We start from the raw sequence: 24,085 nt of genomic DNA on the forward strand, positions 1-24,085 counted from the left end.
TGCTGCTGCTATTTGAATGCAGAGATATTTTTTGGAAATGTTTTTCTTGTTGTGCTAATATACCTGCACTATTTGGCATGGCATCCGATATCGACATGCTCAAACAGGAAATGATAATTTTAAAATATTCACTCGCAAGGAAAAACTCTAATAACCTACATAAAGGGGTATCGTTTGCTAAAACTGTTCAACCCAGAGGAAGACTGAATAACTTTTGCTTAAGATAAATCGCCCTCTGATCGATCTAAAGTTAGCAGTGGCTTTCAAGTAAAACAGGTGCCCATCTCAAAAAGTGTTTCTCTTACCCTATCAATCACTACCCCGTATTTCTGATGTGAACTGTTGTGAAGGTGGTGTAGAAGAACTTTCTTCAGAGGGGGAAGATGGATTTGTGACAGGAAGCCATCAGTGTAGACGCCGTAAATTGCCGATCACAGAAACGTCTACACAAGAATGCTCTCTTTCGTGAAGTCCTCGTCTCTCTCATCTCCAGCCCTCTCATCTTCAAGTACGATACAACTGTTACCAAGTTGGGAAAATATGTGAAAGATGAAATCCTGGGGATCGATACTTTAACTGACCCAGAGATTGAATAACTTACGGTAACCGGCAGAAATTATACATCGTTTCGGGAATCCATGCGCCAAGATTTTCACCCTCAGGTGATTATGAGTGATCTGATTTGTTTTGTCTGAAGTCCTTTGACCTAAGCTTTGAATATTTCTATTCTACCTATCTACATTACTTTGAAACCAACCTGCTTTACTCGTGTCCTGAAGCATACAAAAAACAAAAGCTCCTCTGTTAAATACAAAATTCAGTGGGTCTCTGATAACATGCGTTGAATTTCAAAGCAAATGAAAGATGCTGCTGTGTATTACAAAAGCAAATCAAATCCAGCTGACCATCAAGAATTTTCATTACTCAAGAAAAGTTATCGCCAAACCTTACAGTGTGCTAAATTATCTTTCAACAACCATAGACTTACCAATGCAGACGATAAATCTAGAGAGATATGGAAAATTATTAACGAATCAAAGGGTACACGTAATTTACCACAAGATCATCAACTGCAGGACTCTGCTGGAAATTCTATTCCAGATTACTCTAAAATGGCCTCAATTTGGAATGATTTCTACCTATCCCATCAAAATCCCACAGTTCCAGTCAATTCAGCTAATTATTCTCATATTCCTAAAACATGCATTTCATTATACCTATTCCCATGTTCAGCCATAGAACTGACCAATATTATCAATATTACCAAACAAATTTAATCCTGGATTAGATGCATTCCAGGGATATTGCCAGTGGAATAGAAAGGTCATAAAAAGGTCATTTAATACTATTAAAGATCAGCTGTTATTCTTAATTAATGAATCCCTAAAAACTGGAAATCTCCCAAGCCCTCTTAAATCAGCTAAATAGTGCCAATATGCAAAGGTTGCAAAATGGCAATGAATTCTTAGAGACCAACATCCCTGTCGAACCAGTTTAGGAAAATATTTGAAATAGTTTTCCATCATCGTCAAGTATCATATCTTGACACATATAACCTATTATCCACATCTCAACATGGATTTAGAAAAACAAGGTCCCCCAACAAACAGCCACACATCGCATTGTGAATCAAATACTTTAAGGATTGGATGATAGAACTGAAACTTTAGGATTATTTTTTGATTTTAATAATGCTTTTGACTTCATCAATCATCAGCTAGTATTGTATAAACTGAAATGCTATGCTATATTTCTCAGCACAAGTCCAACCATGATTACCATAGCCACCATACAACGACCTGAAATGACCTACACCTGCCATTTGTCAGAACACTCTATACTGCAATGAAATCAAATATGAAACAAAGGTACCTATTTTAAAGTAAAAGCTGTTCAACCTATTAAAAACCAATATGATCTATTCTGTAAATGAATACCTGCAATTGTCACTATGCATCAATTTTCGCTCAACCAATTAATATGTTAATAATAATTGACATTAGTCTTCTTAAAAAGGCTAACTTCGTGTATTTATTCGCATGTTTATGGAATTGAGAGGAGTCATATTGTCACATCAGGTCCATCCAAAAAATACGCGAACCTGGTATATTATTTAGTTCAGTTGAGATGGCAATCAGTGTCACAAAACATCAATCAACCTCTCCCCCCTTGTTGTCGCACTTCCTCCCTTCCCAAGGCAGTAAAGCAACATGCCCCTACTTTATTACAAAAACAGTCCTTTCCCCCCCTCCCCCCATACTCTTCACCAAACCTTATCCTCCCTCTCCCTTCAACTTCAACAACCCTCCAAACTCTCCCTACCCCACAATATCCCCCAAATCCCAAACTTCCCCCACATGCCCTTCCCTACCTGTCTCAAATTCCCCTCTAGTCCCCCCCTTTCTCCCTCCCAACCACCTACCCTCTCTCACCTATCCCCAGCCTTCCTCCCTCTTTAACCCCTTCCTCCCTCCCTAACACCCACCCTCTTCCCTCTCTAACGCCCACCCTCTTCCCTCCCTCCCTAACGCCCACCCTCTTCCAGCCCTCCCTCCCCAACGCCCACCCTCTCCCCTCCCTCCCTAACGCCCACCCTCTTCCCTCCCTCCCTCCCTAACTCCCACCCTCTTCCCTCCCTAACGCCCACCCTCTCCCCTCCCTCCCTCCCTAACTCCCACCCTCTTCCCTCCCTAAGGCCCACCCTCTCCCCTCCCTCCCTCCCTAACTCCCTCCCTCTTCCCTCCCTTACGCCCACCCTCTTCCCTCCCTCCCTAACGCCCACCCTCTTCCCTCCCTCCCTAACGCCCACCCTCTTCCCTCCCTCCCTAACGCCCACCCTCTTCCCTCCCTCCCTAACGCCCACCCTCTCCCCTCCCTCCCTAACGCCCACCCTCTCCCCTCCCTCCCTCCCTAACGCCCTCCCTCTTCCTTCCCTTACGCCCTCCCTCTTCCTTCCCTTACGCCCTCCCTCTTCCCTCCCTAACGCCCACCCTATTCCCGCCCTCCCTCCCTAACGCCCACCCTCTTCCCTTCCTAACGCCCACCCTCTCCCCTCCCTCCCTAACGCCCTCCCTCTTCCCTCCCTCCCTAACGCCCACCCTCTACCCTCCCTCCCTAACGCCCACCCTCTTCCCTCCCTTCCATCCTGACGCCCGCCCTTTTCCCTCCCTCTCTCCCTAACGCCCTCCATCTTCCCTCCCTTCCATCCTAACGCCCACCCTTTTCCCTCCCTCCCTCTCTAACGCCCACCCTCCACCCTCCCTAACGCCTACCCTCTTCCCTCCCTTTCATCCTAACATCCACCCTCTTTCCTCCCACCCTCCCTTCCAACCTAACGCCCACCCTTTTCCCGCCCTCCCTACCCTCTCCACACTTACCTCTTTTGCCACTGATTCTCTGATGGCTATCTGGCCTTTATACCCCAGGCCTTTTCTGTACTTACATTTTCTCTCTTCAGCTTTTGTCCTGGCCAATTCCCATTGATCTTTTGCCGCTGTTTTAACCGAATCTCGAGGGGTCTTCATCATCTTGTCATTAGGAGAATAAACTTCATCTTAGGCACTCTTTGACAGTTTCATCCATCGCACCATCCTGCTTATTTGATATTTTTAGATCAGTGCTACGTCAGTGGCCGGTCCTGGCTAAGTGCTGTCTACGGCCAATCACATCAAGTGCTTGGTGGGAGTTCTTTGGGAGCACGTATCAGGACGATAAGAGGATCTGCTATAAACGGGTGGTTGAGAATTCTGATGAGTGATTTAAAGAGAGGTTTTCTATTGATCCAGTTAGACACCATTTGGAATATGTCGCATGCATTTGGGATCCGTGGGAGAAAATTTGGCAAAAAGAATTAGTTGAAGTCCAGAGGAAATCCGCTAGATTCGTTAAAAATTGTTATGATAAGAACACAAGTGTGACAGGTCTCTTAGTGGATTTATGCTGGGAACCACTTGAAGTGCGGAGAGAACAAGGGAATGGGGAGGATGCGGAAATGCAACTCATTCTCCCAAGTGTAAACTCAAAAGTGATATTAAGTTTCATCCTGAAGTAGTCAACTTCTCTGATTCTTCCTTTATCGGCTCCAAATTTTGACTACAAAAAAGGATGGAAGTTTGCCCCTACTCAGCCTCAGGCACAATGCCCCTTCAAATCTTTCATAGTGGACTGGGAAGTTGCCCTGCATTCTGAACAAACAGGTATTAAACAAAATGTTAAAGGTATTATCACCTCCCATCTTGACAATGCAGACAGTGCCCGCCTCAAGAAAGTGGGCCTACAACATAACAATGTGTTAATATCATTCATGCAGAAAATAGAAAAGGAAAACTTGATTATCTCTAAAGCAGATAAAGGGAATAGCATAATAATCTTACACAAACCTTTTATCGAAAAATGTGGCAATGTGTTGACAGATAAGTCCTTTGTGATCCTCCCTCATGACCTTAATACTAGGTTCCAAAACAGTGTAAGAGCAGCTTTGTCCGCAGGTTCTAAATTGTTCTAAGAAAGTTTTATTACAAATGAATCTTCTACCTCCTAGATTTAATGGCTTCCCGAAAATTCATAAAGATGGAACACTTGTTCACCCAGTGGTATCATGCATAGGCTGAACATCAAACAAATTAGCCTCCAAACTGAATACCATCTTTACACATTCCACTAGTTTTTCAGCAAAATATAGCGTTAAGAATTCCATTCACAAAACACGTAATCTTAACCATTTCTCTTTCCCTCCTAACTCCAAACAAGTTTTCTTTGATGTAAAAAATTTACTTATCTCTGTGCCCATTCAAAAACTAAGGATTTACTAAGAGACTCCAACATGAACCTTGTTTTTATAAAAGAACACCATCTGCTCATGGAACTGTGTGCCAACCAGAATTACTTTTTATTCAATTATGTGTGCTATCTTCAAATGGACGGCTCAGCAATGGGATCTCATCTATCCACACTATTAACAGAAATATATATGGGCTATTTAGACTCACAATTATAGAACTACGGCCAACCTATCATAACTAATATACTCTACTGTTATTTCTATTTGGACCACACCATCTGCTGTTGGACTGGGAGTAGGTATATAACAACTAGAGAGTTGACTCAATCTTTTAAATGCCCAACACCCCAAAATTAAGTTCACCATGGAAATAAAATCTGGTTGAACAGAGTTGAACTCTGTTCAACTTTCCATATCTATCATAGATGATAAACACAGTGTTGTCATAGACAGGAAACCATGTCACAGTGATGCAATCATTCCTGCCACCCTATGAACCAGAAAATGCCCGTCTTCCATTCAATGGTCCAAAAACTTGTTAATTTACCACTAGCACCAAAAAATGTCAATTCTAGACATTATCAATTCAATAGCAGTATCCAATGGCTATCGTGTAAATATTGGAACCAATCTCTTAAAGAAAAATTGAAAGCTATTTCATAGCAATGCTCTGTTAGTCCGACACCAGAAAAGCCCAAAAAGTGGCATCGACTATTTTTTGTGAGCGATCTTCCGAATAACATTGCCCAAAAATATATTAAAAGGAAATTCTATATCTCTTTTAATAATCCACATCCTTTGCCGCAGCAAAGGCAAATTAGAACCCCTCTTACAATCCCACATTTACACGGTGAAGTGTGATTCCTGAGATATGTGCTACCCTGGGCAGACCAGAAGAGGTTTCAAAGCCAGAATAAAAGAACTTTGAAGATGCTGGCGGACTTTTGATGAATGGATGGCTGAAAAAATGTTCCAAAACTGTACTGGACGGGGAAGGATGAATTCAAAATAAAATTTTTCTATCCATGGTGCCATCAGTAAAAGCCATTTGAAAACTAGAACAGGTTGCAAGCATTTCTAGCGATTCATTTTATTTGAAAAAAGCACTTCAGAGATTTCTCTTTCCAACATTTTTGAACTGACTAAACTCAAATTACTTCCCACAATCGACACCCAGCGAAAAGCTAATGGACATGAATTCGAAACAGGCGAATTTGATATAATGGACATGGTTTTGCTGTTGAGACATGAACCCTGACCAGTACGTCTCTAAACTTTCCGATAAAAAAAGGGACGAAAAATTTAAAAAGGTATGGGGAGAAATGGACATGAAAGTCTTCATTAAATCATAAATGCTCGCGGAGAGAAAACCAGGGCGGCAAGTATGAAATGAAGAACATTACAAGGCAAAGCATGGTTAAGAAGTTTCTGACAAAACAAGAAACGTTTGATGTTAAGTGTTAATTTATATTTTAGATAAAAGATTGGAGAAATATGAGACTGAAACCACAACATCGCTGCCTGCGCCAAATTCGAAACAAATTATATTTCAATTCAACAAGGAATATGTAATCATACACAATGGCAATGTTGAGCTATGGCGTTACTGCAGAATACCTCGAATATAATTCCGCTGCAAGACTCAACTTTGTTAATTAAACGGAGAAATTCAAGTGAGTTCATTAAAAACATTGAAAAAAGCGTAATTGTAAATTAAATGCTATGAGTAGACCAAAAAGTATGAGTAGATCACTTATTTTTATTATGATTTCTGAGATACTCTATAAAGATTAGAGAACAAGCTCATCAGTGAGGCTACTCGATTGATTGAATTCATAAAAACAAAACGATCCCGGCGGAGAGTTAAACATTGCCATTGTTTTCCGATTGATGTGACTTAACCGATTTCTGATATCAGAAAGTAGTGGACTGATCTCATTCCTTGGTATGAGAACGGGCTATTGACATGAGTCGCCCCTTGAGAAGAACACATTTAAGGGGGCCTTAGCATTCATCAAAGAAGTCGTCTTATTTCGCTCCCACTTAATGAGTAGGGGGATGTCTTCGTGTGTAACCGCACTGAGATGTTAAGCAGAATTTGGGAATAATATCTATTACTGTACATCACGACGCGTGCGAAAAACTAGTACTTGAAATTTTGAGTAATGATGGCTGTTTGTCTTGATTTAATTAACAAAAGCAAAAGTAAACGACCCAAGCAGAGAAATAATCATTGCCATTTCTTTCCGATTCTGGCGAATTCTGATCGCCGAAAACTAAATTGCTGTTTGCCCACTGTTTCTTAATCTTTACAAATGAATTTAAGACACATAGGAAAACACTAAACTCACTCAGACAAGACCCACTCCTAAAATGCGCAATCTCACCACTCCATCTTGCCTGATGAACAGAACAACGTCCAACTACAAATGCTTCCATTCGCAAGGCAAAATGCAGGAGAGCTTACATAAAACGCGCACTTGTTTTACTGATGACCTAACTTTGTCTTCGAATACTAGACAAGAGGAAATATTAGATCGAATGAATCAAAGACTATGCGTCTGGATCGCCCAGTCACTTCAAACCCCGAATTTCCAATCAGGAACATCAATTGTACTACTCGTAAATTCTTCATAAACATAGAATATTACGACATAATTCCGCAATTATTCCCAAAATTCTTCACTTAATCTGGAATTCATTGTTTCAAGTACCCGAACATAGCCCTCTCCCAATTAAAGAACATTTCGACTTGGCGAGACAGCCAGACCCGAGTATCGAGACCTGAGAGAGTCTAAACAGTTGGATTTCCAAACAGTAGAAAGGAAATACGTGCAAGGCTATTTCTAGTTGTTTTCATTTTGTCACACTGCCGACGTTAGGGTTTACAGGACAACCCCAATGTTAGATGAACATACCTATGCCTGCCACAAAGACAACAACACCGAGAAAACTAGTGGTTACTAAAAGTAATGAGATAAATGTGACACTCACCACTGACGGTCTCCAGGGTTCCTCCATCGCACACCCTGTCCGATATTTTTTTCGAGGAGGCCTAAAATGAAATCAGCAAAATGATAATAAACTGGACAAAATATGATTCCCCATTTCTGTAAATCTAGGGAATGATCTATGTTTCTAGTAGGTAAGATAATATTCATGGTTTTTCACATCGAATTTTTAAAATTAGAGCGAACTTAGAGTACGCAGGATCAGTTGCATCTCTCTCTGCATGGCAAATGCGACCCAGCGTCCCGCCACGAGGTGGTTCCCTACCCTTAGATCGATCGTGATGACGGGATAATGTTATTCCGAAGACTACCTACAAAAAAAACAAAAATGAGAACATTATTAGCGACAATAGCTGTACCATGTTCTTTAATTGCTACGAGGAAACGAAAATTAAATTAAATTCTACGACACAAAAGGAGTCGCACGAAAGTTTTCGTGAAAGTGAAAACGAAAGGAGTCGCTGGGCACGCAGCGTTAAACTTTCGCAAGCAAGGCAGCGAATGGATTCCTCCCGGCGTAGAGAATTGCAGTTGAAGTATTATAAGTACAACTGTAAATGCGTCCATTGCGTCTGTGAATACTACCAACAAGACAGCCTGTTATGTGGGGCAAAAGGGAGGGGGGAGGGGAAGAGAGTAGGGGGCGCGTGGTCCTCCTTGGGTGCCGTGAGCGGGCGTCCCCGAACTGAAATACCACGATTAAATGGCGCACGCATGGAGGACCGTCAAAACGGCTGATCCCGGAAAGAGGGAAAAAACTATGGTATTATTGATTTAATGGTATCTGAAAAAGTAAATTGAAATGGAACGAACATTTCGTACCTCTTATAACGGATTGATAAATACGTTTATAAATAAAATAAATAAACTGAAGCAAGAGTTTTTTTTGTACTTGTCATCTTTGGTGATCAAGGAAGTATACATTACATGATATTCTGCCTAAACTAACACTCCCTCAATGCGGACACGGATATGCGCAATACAAAATGGAAGTAACCTTTCCTCATTAAACCGACAAAGTACCTGTATGTACGCAAAGTTTCAGTTGAGCGATAAAGTTGTGAATCGAACATCATGCTTCGATTCGACTGACAGAGTGTAATGGGTTGATATATTTAATTCATGTACTATAGAATATAAAATGGCAATTCGGGTATGGCAGATGATAGGAAGGGTATGGAACATCCGAAGCATGTATGTCTTTTCTGATTGCATTGTAAGTGCAGCGTCTTAGATGGTCTACCAAGGGGAGCGTTAGACAACGTGAGTAGATTCATTATCAGCCGCCAATTTCAATGCAGACGCGAGGAAAATGACAAGAGAAGCATGGACAGTGTTGGTGGAAGAGGAAATAGTTGGTAGGAAACTGAACACCAACTTAGTAGATTTGGTATCGTTTCTATCCCAGGAAATATGTGTTTTCTGGGACATATGGCTACAATGCAGAATGGTGCATTTCTGAGAGTAGTAATTTTACTTCACTCAAAATTTAGAATTGGATTGAACATAAATTTAATTTTATTCTTCTTTTAGCAATCGCGGGCAGCCAATATGTAAAATGTACTCCATTACTGCCATTCTATTTACAAATTCAGCAATGTTATTATTGAATTGAATTTTCTAAGTATGTGAATGTTAGTAATGGCGACAGCATCACAATTTCAAAAGTCATGATATTTATGTCCAATTTAACTCTAATTTTTCCTCCGCATATTTTACTTCTATTGGAAGAAGCATATTTCTTTCAAGACAAAAAATAGAAACGACATCACATTAATTATTTAAAATTCTCAACTTTACGTTGATAGCTTATAACGTCACACCGGTTAATTTTTACCGGTGCAAATATTGAGGCTACTGGTTCTACCAAACCCCAATAAATAATCTATGCGTTAGTTAGTTACTAAACACGCTCCTAAATACACACGTCCAAGCACACAATGTGCATCTTACGAGTTTTTGACATGAGGTGATGGCAAGTGTCTTAAAATGAGAGTGCCTGAGTGAATGGCAGTGCGACAGTGGTCATATCCATATTACATAGAATCTCTTACATTTGAAAAATGTACAATATTAAATTAACAAGTTGCATAAGTGAGTACAAAATCTTTTTAGTCTCCTCTTCACCGCATCCATGGAGGGCTGTGCGTGTACTTGGTGCGCCCCGCCTAAAATGACCTCATACCAACGGTCACTACAGAGTCATGCGGCCAAATAGTTTCTTTTTGCGCGTGAGAGGTCTCAAATGAGTATTTCACATGACCCACCTTGAACCAGGACTAATATTGTTATCTATTTCTACCTATATTTGCCATTTGCCAGTTTGCGCATCTCCATTCTTAATTTCATAGGAATCTGCATAGTCTTTATGACATAATGTGACGTATTTACGCTAAAAAATGATATCCTGTTCCATATATTATCACGGAAATAGTTCAAAATTTTGAGTTTCTAAATTATAGACGATGAAATATAGAAAAGGTTTTCTGATAGTTGCACGCAAAGGGACCTGGAGAAACTGAAATAGTGTCTTTCCTTTCTTTTGATGATTCGGCATAAAAAAAAACTACAAAAATTGACCGTTCCGATGTGAGGCGATGAACAGATGCTATGTTTGTGGCCCTGATTGCTGGACTTCAATTATAGCGGTTGGAAATCTTTTGGCCAAAGAAACATTTATACAATTAGACTAAAAAGGAAGGGAAAAATTTTCCCAGTTGGTCTCTTTCTGTGATTTTGATTTTTTGATAAAATAATATTTAAAAAAAATGAAATTATTAAGTCTTCATTCCTTTTGAATCAAGAGAAATTCAGACTTGACAAATAAGTAAATGTTCACTTGTATCGGATGGAGAAATAAATTTCATAAAAATACGTTGAACGAAGTTACTACGCGTGTGAGCTCTGAAAATTAAACTTAGCGTAGTAAATTATATGCATACTCCACGATTATTTTTCTAGTATAGCAACACGTATATAAATAAAATGGTTGAAAAAGCTTTCGTAATGATATTATTTAATAATTTACTGCTAAAATTTAATCCGTAATAACCTGCATTTAGTATTGAAACTGTAATAAGGGATGGCAAAACACCGTCTAAAAACTCACATGCTGAAGGGCGATGGAAGCGAATCCCTTATTTCATCTTCCTGCATTCGCCGTCCTGTTGCTGAGTGATGAGCATCGACACTAATTGTCCAAATCTAAAACCTATCCCCAATTCTTTTCTTTGCTGTAGTCCATTCTCGATTATTGTGTGTACTTGGTTCCTCCAATCTTCATTCGACATTCTGGTTGGTCCATGTCTAGCGGACTGTAATAGAGCGGATAAGAGCATGCAATAAATAAAAAGTATATGAGATATACCAACGATCGAAACTCGCTCGGACGTCACAGATTGCAACGACAGCAGGACGAACCCCAACCAAACGGATCGAAGAACAAGATTCATCCCCTCAGAGCCACACACACACTCGCAACAAAATTGTACATAACATCATAAGAAAACGATTAACGTTAATCGAATTATATTTGAACCCCTCATGGACCATGTTTGTGACCTTGAGTTCCAGAATAAAATTATGCCCTATGAGAATCTTTGCACCAAAGCAACGTAATATTAAATCAAAATAAACTCAAACTTAATACGTTAAGAGATAATTATATTTTTCCGAAGCATAGATTTTTCATTCTGGTAAGGTCTTATTATTTTAATTGACTGAGCAAATAACACTTGAGTGATGATGGCTTTCTAAACCTTACACTCTAATAAATGTTATGACATTGAGAGGAAAGTAAAATCAATGCAATAATACTCTTCAGAATAACTAAGGAAAGCAAAGTAAAAGTGTACTAGCAACGATGGACAAGGGCCTTTTACTAAAATAACTAAAAGTTTACGAAATTAAAATCAAATCATGCTGTATGTCTAAATCAATGCTCGTCGCCTCAGTTTAATGGATTTTGGGTGAGAATACTGGAAAATTGTGTTGAGGAGAATGAAATGCGGGAGCGCACTACCACTTAAGTGTTTATCAGGAGGGAAATATCAATTCAGTCGTAGTTTCACAGAAAATGAACCACCAGAAATTATTTTTCATTGACATTACCACGCTAACTATTCTATTCCTCAAAGTTTGTGCCATTTAAGTAAACAGAATGGACAGGGTGCACAACATTTCTTGATCTTCAGTTATTTTTCTTAAAAATACTGATGTCAATTTTACTGCGTGCATTATTCTATTATTGCGTCAAATGTTGATTCGTGTGCAGATGTCTTACAGAACTGTAGTATTCATGTCAGAGTCCCGCGAGCGTAGCAAATGATAAAATAGTGCCTTATGTGAAAAAACAAACTGATGCTCTTCAAAATTTCACCAAAAAAATATGATGGAGGCCGTTGAATTTCTGATTTGTGATTCATCACAAAATATACACTTTAAATGTCACCTAAAGTTGTTACATAAGCAATTTCAGCGATCGAAAAGAATACGATACGATCAGGCGCGTTGCGTCTGCCCATATGTCGCTATAAATCATAATACACAATGGCAAGTGACGTACAAGATAGATAACGAATGCCATACTAACTATTACTCTTCCTTGTAGGTAATAATTAAGAAATCTAAGTTGTGTTTTAATCATGTGCCGCAATCTGAGTGCAAAAATAAAATTATTGATGTAAAATTGTGCGTAAATATATTTAGTTTTGATGGGAACATTATCAGAAACAATGTCACGACTAATGCTATTAAGTATAAACAATACGTAAAGTCTCTTCAGGATAATGTTAATATTAGAAAGCCAATGTAGGTGGTAATTTGAGTTAATGGCACAAATCTTGACAGAGGCCAAGATAGAGTCTTTTCATCTAAAAGAATATTTAACACTCTGGTCCTGGGTGTGCTGACCAGCGAATCTCATGGCTCGAGACTTTAAACATTGATTTTAAGCCAAGAAACCGATCTTATTCCTGCTCAAAAGATGAGCTTTTTAAATAAACTCGTCTCGACTAAAGAAGCGTATCAAAATTAATGGAGGAGCTGAGTATGGAATAACTCGCTGTATTCTGGTTAAATTACAGATTACGAATACATTTTATGCAAACAACAGAACGATGTTTCTTAAGCAATGACGCTGAAAATGTATCATTTAATCATAGGTACAACGGTGGAAAAGTAGGTTCACAAAGCATTACACAGAAAAAGTGCACAGCAGTTTTTGTGTCAATAGAAGTCTGGCGTGTAATCACTCCCTGTCCCTTACCCTAGCGGAGGCTTGCCGGGTGCCGCGAATGAATGAAAACTCAGAAAGTTTTCCGAAATGGTAAATGCTTGAACAGGATTGACCCCTTCGACAATATACCTTGAGGTATTATTTATATATAACTTCCCATCCTATTACTCTTCAAAATTTATCGCTAAATAGGAACACACATAACCTTAAACTCGACGCCTCTGAGAACTTATAATGCAAATGGAACGAGGCGGTATATCTTGGTGAATAGCAATAATTTATACCCGCAAACGTTTTTCTGAAGAGACACTGGTCTGTAGTAATCTTAATGGCTCGATAAATAGAGTTACGTTTGTAGAATATCACTCGCCCCTAAGAACGTTGTCGCACGTAATTACGACACTGATTAAATTTTTAGCAGCAATGATTCTCCCGCGTAAAAAATTGTAAGACTATCTTTTCAAAGAATCATTTTAAGGAAGAAACATTCTGATGAGAAATATGCAATATGTCACGAAGAGACACTCAAATCTGTCCTTCCAAGAAAGAGCTCAATCCGACGTGGACGTCTTTAAGACTGACCAGTATATGCATAGAAAACAAGTTTACAAAAAATCTTTTAACATAGTGCAAAAATGTCTCAACTTACAATTATTCCTTTTTGCCGAAATTTTTGAAGTTCCATTCCCTAGGAATTCTAATTCCATTCATACACTTCCAGACATTTCCCTTTCTCACTCTCTCATAACATTGCGTCATTCTTCCCTTTTCAAGAAGTCCTTATCCACACACACACACGCCGATCGCATCACTGAAATGAAATTCAAAAACAGGTTACATAAAACTCCAAGCACTTTAGAATGCGCGTGAAAAAACTTTACATATTAATTTTTTAATTCGCCTTCAAAAGAATGCCAAACCACTCATAATAACGACATTGAACGTTAAACGCAGTTTATTTGCTGCAATAAAAACATTTATTCAGTTACGTTTTTAATCAAAATACTTGCCAGTCATTGAGCATCGGAGGGTGAAAATGCGTAATGAATTGTTTACCCGACAGCAGTCGTATAAAGAAGCTATGAGTGTGTTCGAAACACGGAATTCATCGTCACTAATCGAGCAATTTCCCTCAAAGAAAGAGTTTTCAACTCAGGTCTGATCCAGAGAGAGACTCATAGTAAAATAGGGCGAAATGCACTGGAGGACTTAGCACCCAGTGACCTTGACCTTTTACTTGGAACGCGTACGCTCAAGCATTTTTAATCGTCACCGCTTTCTTTCGACAAACGTTCACACGCGTTGGACTCCGGTTCTTTAAAGGTTAATTAATATTTTAGATTATCCTTTAAATGAGTATGGAAGCAAAATACGTTGATATTTGACGGGTACATCCCTTGAAAAAAGTACCAGCATTCAAAAATCTCGGGCGAAAAAAACGTAAATGCAGTGGTCAGACTGTATAAATATTTAGTTTAGGCGACTTTGGAGTAGAAAATAGATTTAGATTTTGGTTCCCTGGCATAAAAAGAATAAATCGACAATCTTAGCGAAGAAAATTTTCAAGGCCTTATAGCGTCGCATACCGCAATCTCTCCGTCTTCTCGGCATTAATTATGTTTTGAAACCAATCTAAATTCACTATTTCCCATTTCATTTTAAATTATGATGTAATTTAACTTTTCCCTAGCAAACATGAAACAGATAATGTACTAGCAATCGCACGAAAAATCAGTCGACACTTGTGTGCTCCGTAATTGCGAGGGAATTGACATATCCGTCGCTTTCGCAATAATAATTTGTAGAATTACCTCGAACTGAAAGAATTACACTCTTTTTGACAAGTGCAGCCCAGAACAGAAGGCTACCACCATTAACCATAAAAGGCGCGAATATAAGACAAGTAATCACTCACCTCCATTCCGCACGACGGCACGTGATCGTCTGAACGGATTAGTTAATCGAAGAAATACCAGGTGGCCAATACCGTTGGATGACGTCATTTTTTCAAATTTGAAAATGTGCCATTAAGTTGAACGTTAAAAAGTAAATTAAATCTGCATAAAAAATTTCCATTAAAATTTTGGTCATGTAATTTTAAAACAATTTTCTCTTTATTAATTATGATTTTTTAAATTCAATTTTATAATTTAGTTTAGTATTTCAACTAACCGTCATAGTATGATCTATTACAGGTAGATGGCGCCAGGGGATATAGATAACGACTTCACAAGCGATCTCAGGATGCTGATTACGACACGGCGAAGTCGCGTCATTGCACAGGGACACGTACGTGAGAAATAGCGGATCGGATCTTGGCCCTTGGTCCATCATTCGCTTCTCCCGGCAAGAATTCTTACTGTCCTCACTCCTAGTAAGAAGCATAATTCTTTCCTCTTGAATATGTCTCGGCTACTTAATATTTTACAGAGTTTACGAACGCTCACTGAGACGATACTCCTCTGTTAAACACATAAAATCACAGGAAATTCGGAAGTCACTCTGGCGGCGCGAATCGTCGTTCTGTGGATCTTATGCAACGCTTTGATTGACCAAAGTCTGATAGACCTATGAGCACTTTATAAACACCCGCAGGGAAAATTAGAAAGGTGCTAAGGGCATGGGTGTCTTGTGAACTCGGGCGAAGGGCCACTATCCGAGCCCAGGAACTCCAGGAATACTATACGCAGTGAAATCGAAAACATCACTCTTTCCCAAGATTAAACCAATCGGCACCAAGTAACAATGTGAATGCATCCCATGTCAGCTTTCAATCACTGCCCACCTACGGTTCGAATCCGCACCGACCACTGTTATATTTGAAGAATGTAGGAACGGTTAGTCCTTGGAGAAGGCGCAATTTATAACAAAGCACTGCTTGACAGACGTTCCTTCGAAAAACAAACCCTCCAGACTCTTCCAGCTGCTATACGTGGAAGTGACTAAGCGGAAACTAAACATTGAATAAAGCAGGACGAAATTCTTTCCCTCTCAGCACATAGCTTGAGAATTTAACAGTTGAATATCGGCATTTTACTGACGAGATTTTAAGGAAAACTGAGCGCAGTATAATTTCGTCAAAGGCTTAATTTCCCTTTCCCTGCCAGCCAGAAATCTTTTCCACGGGACATGCAACGAACGCCCTAGAGGTGACTGCGAACACATTAATCCTTATTGTTTTTTCGTATGTTCTTGTGCGTCTAAATGTGGCTCGTTTTAGCGTCCCTGGTGTGCCCCATTTTTTAATGCGAGAAGGACTCTGAGTAATGCGTGTTCTATGTGGAGGGAATAAATTAATGACGCCAATTACTTAGAGCACAAAGCTGAGTTGTGTACGTCAAATGTGACCTCTTTTTGTTTCCCTTAATATTTTGTTTAGACGTTCTTTGCCCTTGTATTTTTACCTGTTTCAGTGGCCTGAGTGATGCGAGGGGAATTATATTCTTGGAGAAGTGTCCAGCTAAGAAAGTCCCTTTCACCCAGAAGAAGGAATGTAGCCGAAATCGCAGCCAAAAAAAGGAGGAATTGTATTGGCTTGATTTTTCCGGGAATGCAGGGATACAACCATTAATTCCGAGAATACAAGGACGGGAGTGACTGTAAGTTCATTCATTCGCCATGTTCCTCAATGTTTGGTGGAGTTGTATTCCACGCACACTCTTCTCCATGCTCCAGTATAAGGGTACCCACTGTCAACACCAACCTTGTATTCTTTCTGTAAATTCTAATCCGTGAAAAGTGCGCTGCCTTATCCATTTGTATAGGGTTCACGTACTGGGCCAAAATCTTCGGTTTTCGTAGGCGCTCGTGACGGGTCGACTCTATCAGATAGACTCCTTTGACGGTGGAAGGCCTTCACGTCTCTCGCAAATGAAAAGACCTAATTGTGCCTCGCAAGATCTGCTATTCCTAAATCCGTGCTGGTTGTGGGTTAGTAGTTTCCCACTATCAAGAAATATCATAGTGTTAGTGACAATAATGGTTTCCAATATTTTACAAGAGATCGAAATGAGAAACGAAATGGGTCGGTAATTGTATATGGCTGCAAAGGTTATCGCGGCGGTGGTTTGAAGGATTCTGCATTATCGGGTATCACCGCGTAGTTGTTTGATGCTGACAACAGTTTCGCCGAAGTTGCATTCGGCGTATTCAGGTCGAAGATGAGGGACTCGGTTTTTTTCAGTTTCAGTTTTAAAAGGTCTTTATTTCCGTCCTTTATTCCGTCTTTATTGTTTTGATTATGTTTCAATGTATATTTTATATAAATTCTTTTCAAACTGTGCTTTACGGAAATAAAGACTTTTTAAAACTGAAACTGAAAAAAACCGAGTCCCCCAATTTCGACCTGAAGAAGCCGAATCCAACTTCGGCGAAACTGTTGTCATCATCAATAAACGACGCGGTGAAACCCGATAATGCAGAATCCGGGTCGGTTATTGGTTGGTTTATCCCTATCGCCGCCTTTATAGATGGGAGTTATATGGGCTAGCTTCCAGTCGCGAGGCACTGATCCTTCTTCCATCGATTTTAGAAAAACAATATGTAAAAACGGGGCAATGTCTTCAGCTAATTCCTTTAATATTCTAGCCGGTATTTCTTCCGGACCAGGTGCTTTGTTTGCTTTAACACTACGGAGCTGGTCAACTATTCCCTGCTCGATCAGTGTTATATCGCCCATGTGTTCCCCGGGTGGGTGTGGTGGATCGTTTGGTGCGTTTGTGTTTTTATTGTAGATGCCCTGGAAAACCATTTTTGTCTTAAGGTCCATAGCCAACTTGAATTTGCTCACGAAAAATGAATTTCGTTTCAATTTTCTTACGTGACCATTTATTTACTGCCGTACTCGCAGTATTGACCTTCTTCGATCTCCAATGAGTTTTGATATCAGTTTAATTTCAACTATCAGCGTCGTGAAGTTCAAACGCTCCTCCTTTTGGTGATATCAATAGGGTCTGGCTAGTCTAAGTAATATTGGGCTTGTCCTGCCAAGTTTGTCCGATTCCTTTTTTCAATCGAGTAATGTCGCTGATTTTCACCCAAAAAAAGGGGAAAAGATGTAACAGCAAAGCCATCACCGCCACCATGAGAAGGTTCATCCACTAAGAGAGGTTATTGTGTTGTTTCTGAATACAGATTTGTTGTAGAAGCAATGCTAGTATTATCTTAGGGACGAGCGCCTACTTCGCTCATTTGGTTTCCGAATACATGCCTATATATTTTTTCCAATTCCCAATATCGATTCCACAACTAATACCTACATGGATTTAATCTCTCCAGAAGTGGACTCAAGACTACGATTGCACTTCTCTGTCATGCCGCTAATCCGCTCAGGCGGAAATTAAAATCAAAGATATTTTTAATAGTTTTTGCTAAATTAAATGAGAAATAACCTGAAATATTAATGTTTCTGGTATTGATTCAAGCAATGATATTTCTATGTCAGTTTCTCGTTAACCTTGAAGACATCCCAAAAGCCAGTTTATTTTCAGCTGCTATATAAAATATAGTTTTTGGTTATGATGTGTCGATATACAGTTTCATTTTATTGAAGAAAGATCCTCATAATATAATTGCATTTAAAATTAGGTTTAAATATTGTGACATAAGGTCAGTAAACTGCCAAATACCTCCATAAAGCCACTTTCCCATGTGGAACAATAAAAATCTGCTTTTAAAAAGTCCGCTGAATATATGGCATCATTGCGGGGTACATTCGATTCGTAAAATTAGTGTTTCCGGCTGCTGCCGATAGACACCAGCGCCTGTGGCGCGGAAGCTTTTGTGGAATGCATTGTGAAGGTGAATGTGGATTAGGTTATTTTATTAAGTTAGCCCTATCTGTGGTCGTGATCAAGGGAAGTGCAACGATGATGTGTGTGTGACCGAGTTCGGATGTTAAACGTGTTTGTTTTGAATTGACCATGAAGGCTGACGGTTCTGTAAATACGTCTGACAATAGTTTGAAATATTTAAACAGTAATAGTACTTTGTGTCAAAGTACCGTGACGAGAAGACCAGTGGAATATAAGTATGGCATATCCTAACAAATCAAGTATACATCCTCGGATATCCGGTCCTAGCCAGAATTCGCCGTACATTACTAATAATTTTAATTGTAATTTTACCCATTCGTGCTTATAACCATGATCGTTGTTGTAGGATGCTTACTATCTGAGGATAGGGTAAGCTCAAGTTATTTTAATTGATGTAACATGATGTTTTACTTCATAACACATGTAACGAAATAGGCTATGTTGGTGAAGAGAGGGGATTTAGATGTTACGGTGGCTATCGTATCGTAATGCTCGTTTATTTTCTGTCCTACTTTGCTAATAGGCTATCTATGCCAGGAAGAAGCGGCCTTAATTCATCCATCTATTCTGTTCTAGATTCTGAATCTTTAACTGATGCTTTGATGCAAGGTGTTTAATACTTGCAAATAGTGTGTATCTAGCAATTGTTATTTGTTTTCTTCCAGTGGAATACAAATTGCACTGCATAAAAACTAGCAACTCAGATAAGTGAAGGCTTGCTAAGGAAAAATATTTTTCAGTATGAATTATTTCCTGAGAAAAGTTTAACTGCAAACATAAATGCACACACAGCTACTTGACAATGAGAGGAATACTTTCAAGGTGAGAAAATAAGTATTTCCAGGAGAGCATTATATACATACTTATCAGTTGACTTCTTCTATCCTTCGCCCTTTTCCTGATTGGAAGAAATTCAAATAATGGCTGAGCACAAACTTGGATGTAATATTTTCCATATCGGCATGCTAATTAATCTTTTCTTTATTTCCTTACTTTAAGATCTCTCTCGTCAACTCCATCCTCTTTGTGAAAGCATCTTTGCTTAATGCAATTCTTCTTTGGTTCTTCTTCTTGTGCTATGGTTCTCCATGAATTTTTTTAGATTATTAAATTGTCCCACCTGCTTCAGTTAATACAATCCTCGTTGATTGTTTAGCTTAGTCTTCCAATTTCCCAAGATCCTCGTGACTTTCATTCTATTCAAGTTGACTTTCATACCATACCTGTCAACCTGATGTTGTAATGTGCTTCCGTATCTTCAATATTTCATGAAAATTGATTTATGTTATTTATTCTATTAATACATATATGATTGCTTGAAATATATTTTAATGTGTCATTAGTCATTCACTAGTTTCTAACCTGTGCGAACCTCTTTTTTTAAATGCAATTCACTAACGTCATGGTTCTGACTGGAACAAATGATTTTCTTCAGGTAGGTTATATATTTATAGGACAAAATAATGTTCATGCATTTTGTTTTCATATAAAACATCGAAGACTAATTCACATCTAGTAAATCTGCCTTTTGTAAATAGCAAATTGATGACTTTCACACTCTACCTAATGTTTATGTAGTTTCTATTATCTGTTAATGCCATGGAAAAATTCAAAGCATTTATCATTCTGTTCGATTTCCAGAGATGGTTGTTTCAATGGAAAATGGCCAGAAGAGTTGATTGAATTTGTTGGCATATTCTTCTGAGAGAGTGGTTTTCCTAACTGTGCCACGGATTGGATGCCTTGAAAACAGCCCTGGCTATTGGGCCTTGTGGGAAAGATATGAAATAGGTGGCTGAAGACATTGGACAATGGTGAGCTCTGTATAAATTTGATGTAATCTAGGATCATGTATGTGCTGAAATATTCTCCCCATGCCCAAACATTCATTGAAGTGCAATGGAGCCTCTGTGCTACAACCAACCATGAGAAATGACGTTTTGGTTGTTACACCACTCCAGCCAACTTGGCACCTGTGGATTGGAGCAGTGGTCATGGAAAAAAGATAAGGTGATTCACATTAGAAGTTGAATACCACTGTAGGGGGTTGTGTGTGCATAGAACTCAGTAGTGCCAGACTTCTGGCCAGAGGTAAGTACCATAGGTAGGAGGGAGTCCACCAACCAGGGTTAATCCTGAAAAAGTCAGGAAATTTGGTGTTCTGTCCTTTTTGAGATGAAATCTACATGTACTGATTCACACTTGGGCATCTCTGTTCCTCCTTTAAGCCCTTATTCACTTCATACTCCTATTGTGAATGCATAATTGATACTTAAATTTATTGCTTTACACAAAATAATTGCTTACAAATTTTGCTTTTAATTCATGCTCTAACCAATTCATTTTCCGTATGCTCATATTTACTGTGTGATTCTGCATATATGCAATTTTCTTTGTGAAGCGAAACTGTTCATTTTGTTGCTCAACCATATAGTTTTCTTCAGCAAGGGATTAAGTTTTTCTTGGGAGTGATTTGAAAACATTGTATTCATCAAAGATTATGATATCTTTCCACCGAGACTGAAATATTCCTGACCTCACCGCTGTCAGCATTCTAGTTGAGGCGTACCCGTCTTAGTGAATGTTCCGTAACTATTTTTTCAGAGTTTTATGTACATTTAATGGGAGATCCATGTTCCTCTAAAGGCAGGATTCTCTGTGATTTACTTGCATTCACAAGACTTCAACTAGACAACTCCACTCATCTGCAAAGAGAACAAGCGAGAGTTAGACTCTTAGAAAGGTTCAGAACGAACAACTTTGACGATAGCACTAAAGGAATTATTATGGCCCCACGCAAGTTAGGTATATCAGACCACAAGCATAAGACAAGGGAGATAGTCTAAAATACAGATATATACAAGTACTCATTCTTTCTCCAGACAACCATGAATCATAGAAGTAAGAAACCAAAGTCACTCTGGAAATATTACAGACATTTCATTTACAAGTCAAGACAAGATTAAACATTGCACAGACATAAGTTATTGTTTGTTTTCCAGCTTCATCCCTGTCTCTCTTTGTTGGGTTGGGGGGGAGCCATCTGCTGCTTGCTGTGTTCTGTCACATTCCCTACCTGTGTCTCTGGGGGTTTAGGCCATTCTATGTTACATGTCCTTGTGGTAGTGGAATTTGCCCTCTTACTTTTCAATTCCAGTTAGCACATTATTGGACACATTTTCACTACATTCTAAGGTGCAAGCATGACTGGGTTGGCTTGAATGAAATGCATATCAGCCGATGCCTCCGTTAAGAGTTACGGAGGTGGCATATCCTGCAATTTCGTTTAATTCATTTCAGATGTTAGACCTCACCTTTTGGGGATCCAAACGCTTGTGGATATCAAAAGAGAGGAATACTAAATGCTAAACAACACCTCTCTGGTTCGAATGTGTCGCTACTATCCGCACCGTGAACCCAAGCAGACATTCCTGTCGTTCTGACACTGAAGATGGCAGAAAATTAAAAGTGCTGCCTAAAGACATTGTTAGGTTTTCTCTCTCGCAAGTAGCTGGGGCTGTTACATTTGAAACTACCGCTCTGATCAGGAATTCAGGTTTTTGCACATTTGGAAATCAAAAAAACCGAGGTGATGAGAGTTTCATTTTGATTATTTGATTCACTTTCCACTGCTTAAATAACACAACACAATTTGAAACAAACCTTTATTTTTATAGAAACTTGGCTGTCGAGTTTGAATTTATTCATTTAATTATGTTATCTCCAATGAAGTTCTAAGGGTTCTACCTGTAATCCTTTCAATCCATTACTATTTTTGCATTACATTTACGGATTTTGAGTTTTGCTTAATTGTGTTTACCCTTTTTATATTTAAGTCTGTTGATTGTCCCTTCTTAGATATGACCTTGTATGTTCTTTTTAAAGTTCAAAATTCTGGAAGTATAATCATCTGTAACATGTAATGGCTCAAGATTCCAAAAGAACACATGCGAAATATTTTTAAAATGAATATTTTCTCTTTGTAGAGGTACTTCACAGTTGACATCAAGGTTTCTTGTGACAATTATAAAAACTAGGATAGTGGGAATGTATTTCAATACTTTTTCCCGCAAAATTATTTTATCAGGGTTGAACACATTTTTTTGATAGTTTCATGGTGTTTGGTCCAAATTGAATGACATTGGAAGGTGATTCAGTTAAATTGTGGTGGGAACTAAATGCCTTACTAAAGTCTGCGAAATGTTGTATATGATATAAATTGATCTTTTTGGTTTATAAAAAGAAGATTATGAATGGAAAAAGAACAATTTATAGAACAGGCTTTTAACATTTTGTCAATCAATTGAACTCTTCTCTCCCCAAGTTCGACATGCAATTGTGTCATACCGTCATGGAAGATGGTTGGTCAAAAGTTGTCGACGTAATGCATAGAGGCATCACAGACTGCATCTTTTTGAATAAGTAAATATAAATCGCAATCCCAGGTGTAGCAATGATGGAGTAAGTCAAGCTAGTATGCAGTGGAGGAGCAGAGAGTAAACTAAGGGCGGCTATGATGCTGATCAAATAGGTGGTCCTGTAAGCGTTTGATAGAGTGAATTGGGAAAAACTAATGAGTATATTGCAGAAAATAGGAATAGATTGGAGGGAAAGGAGGCTAATCCGCTACCTGTACATGTCTCAGACTGCTCAGGTGCGGGTGGGAAACGGGGAGTCGGGATGGGCAGTGTTAAGAAGAGGTGTAAGGCAGGGTTGCCCATTAACATCGTTGCTGTTCAACCTGCATGCAGAGGAAATTATTAAAGATGCATGGGAAGAACTGGAGGTAGGAATGAAAGTGGGCTGGGAATTCGTAAAATAAGTAAGGTTGATGACCAAGCATTGGTGTGTCGGTCAGCCAAGGGGTTGCAAGCATTGCTGAGTGAATTGGAAATTCAGTGCGACAGGTATGGGATGAGAAACAATATTAATAAAACAAATGTCATGCAATTTTTCAGAAAGAAAAAGGCTAAGCTGAACATTAAAATAGGAGGGCAAGAACTCAAGCAGGTAGAATAGTTTACGTATCTCGGCAGTGCTTTTGACCAACACAGTCAAAGTGGTAGGGACGCAAGGAGAAGAATTGCGCTAGGCAAAGAGGCTTCCACAAGAAGGAGGGAGTTGATAACGGGGATTTTGAGTAAGGATATTAAGAGAAGACTTGTGAAAACATTGATATTGAGTGTAGCTATGTACGGCACGGAAATGTGGTCATTAAAGACGAAGGATAATATGCGGATAGTGG

General features: G+C 39.1%; 1 long non-coding RNA gene across 1 annotated transcript; it reads right to left on the minus strand.

The window, feature by feature from the left end:
- Nucleotides 1–7,813: 7,813 nt before the first annotated feature.
- Nucleotides 7,814–13,825, minus strand: LOC139700293 (uncharacterized). Its single transcript, XR_011703672.1, has 4 exons — nucleotides 13,677–13,825; nucleotides 10,901–11,105; nucleotides 7,978–8,102; nucleotides 7,814–7,835 (listed from the first exon to the last, which is right to left on the minus strand). It is a non-coding gene; the product is annotated as an uncharacterized lncRNA (long non-coding RNA).
- Nucleotides 13,826–24,085: the final 10,260 nt, after the last annotated feature.

Source organism: Hetaerina americana, unplaced genomic scaffold (assembly GCF_022747635.1).
Source record: "Hetaerina americana unplaced genomic scaffold, ioHetAmer1.1.p SCAF_10, whole genome shotgun sequence".
NCBI classification, from domain to species: Eukaryota; Metazoa; Arthropoda; class Insecta; order Odonata; family Calopterygidae; genus Hetaerina; species Hetaerina americana.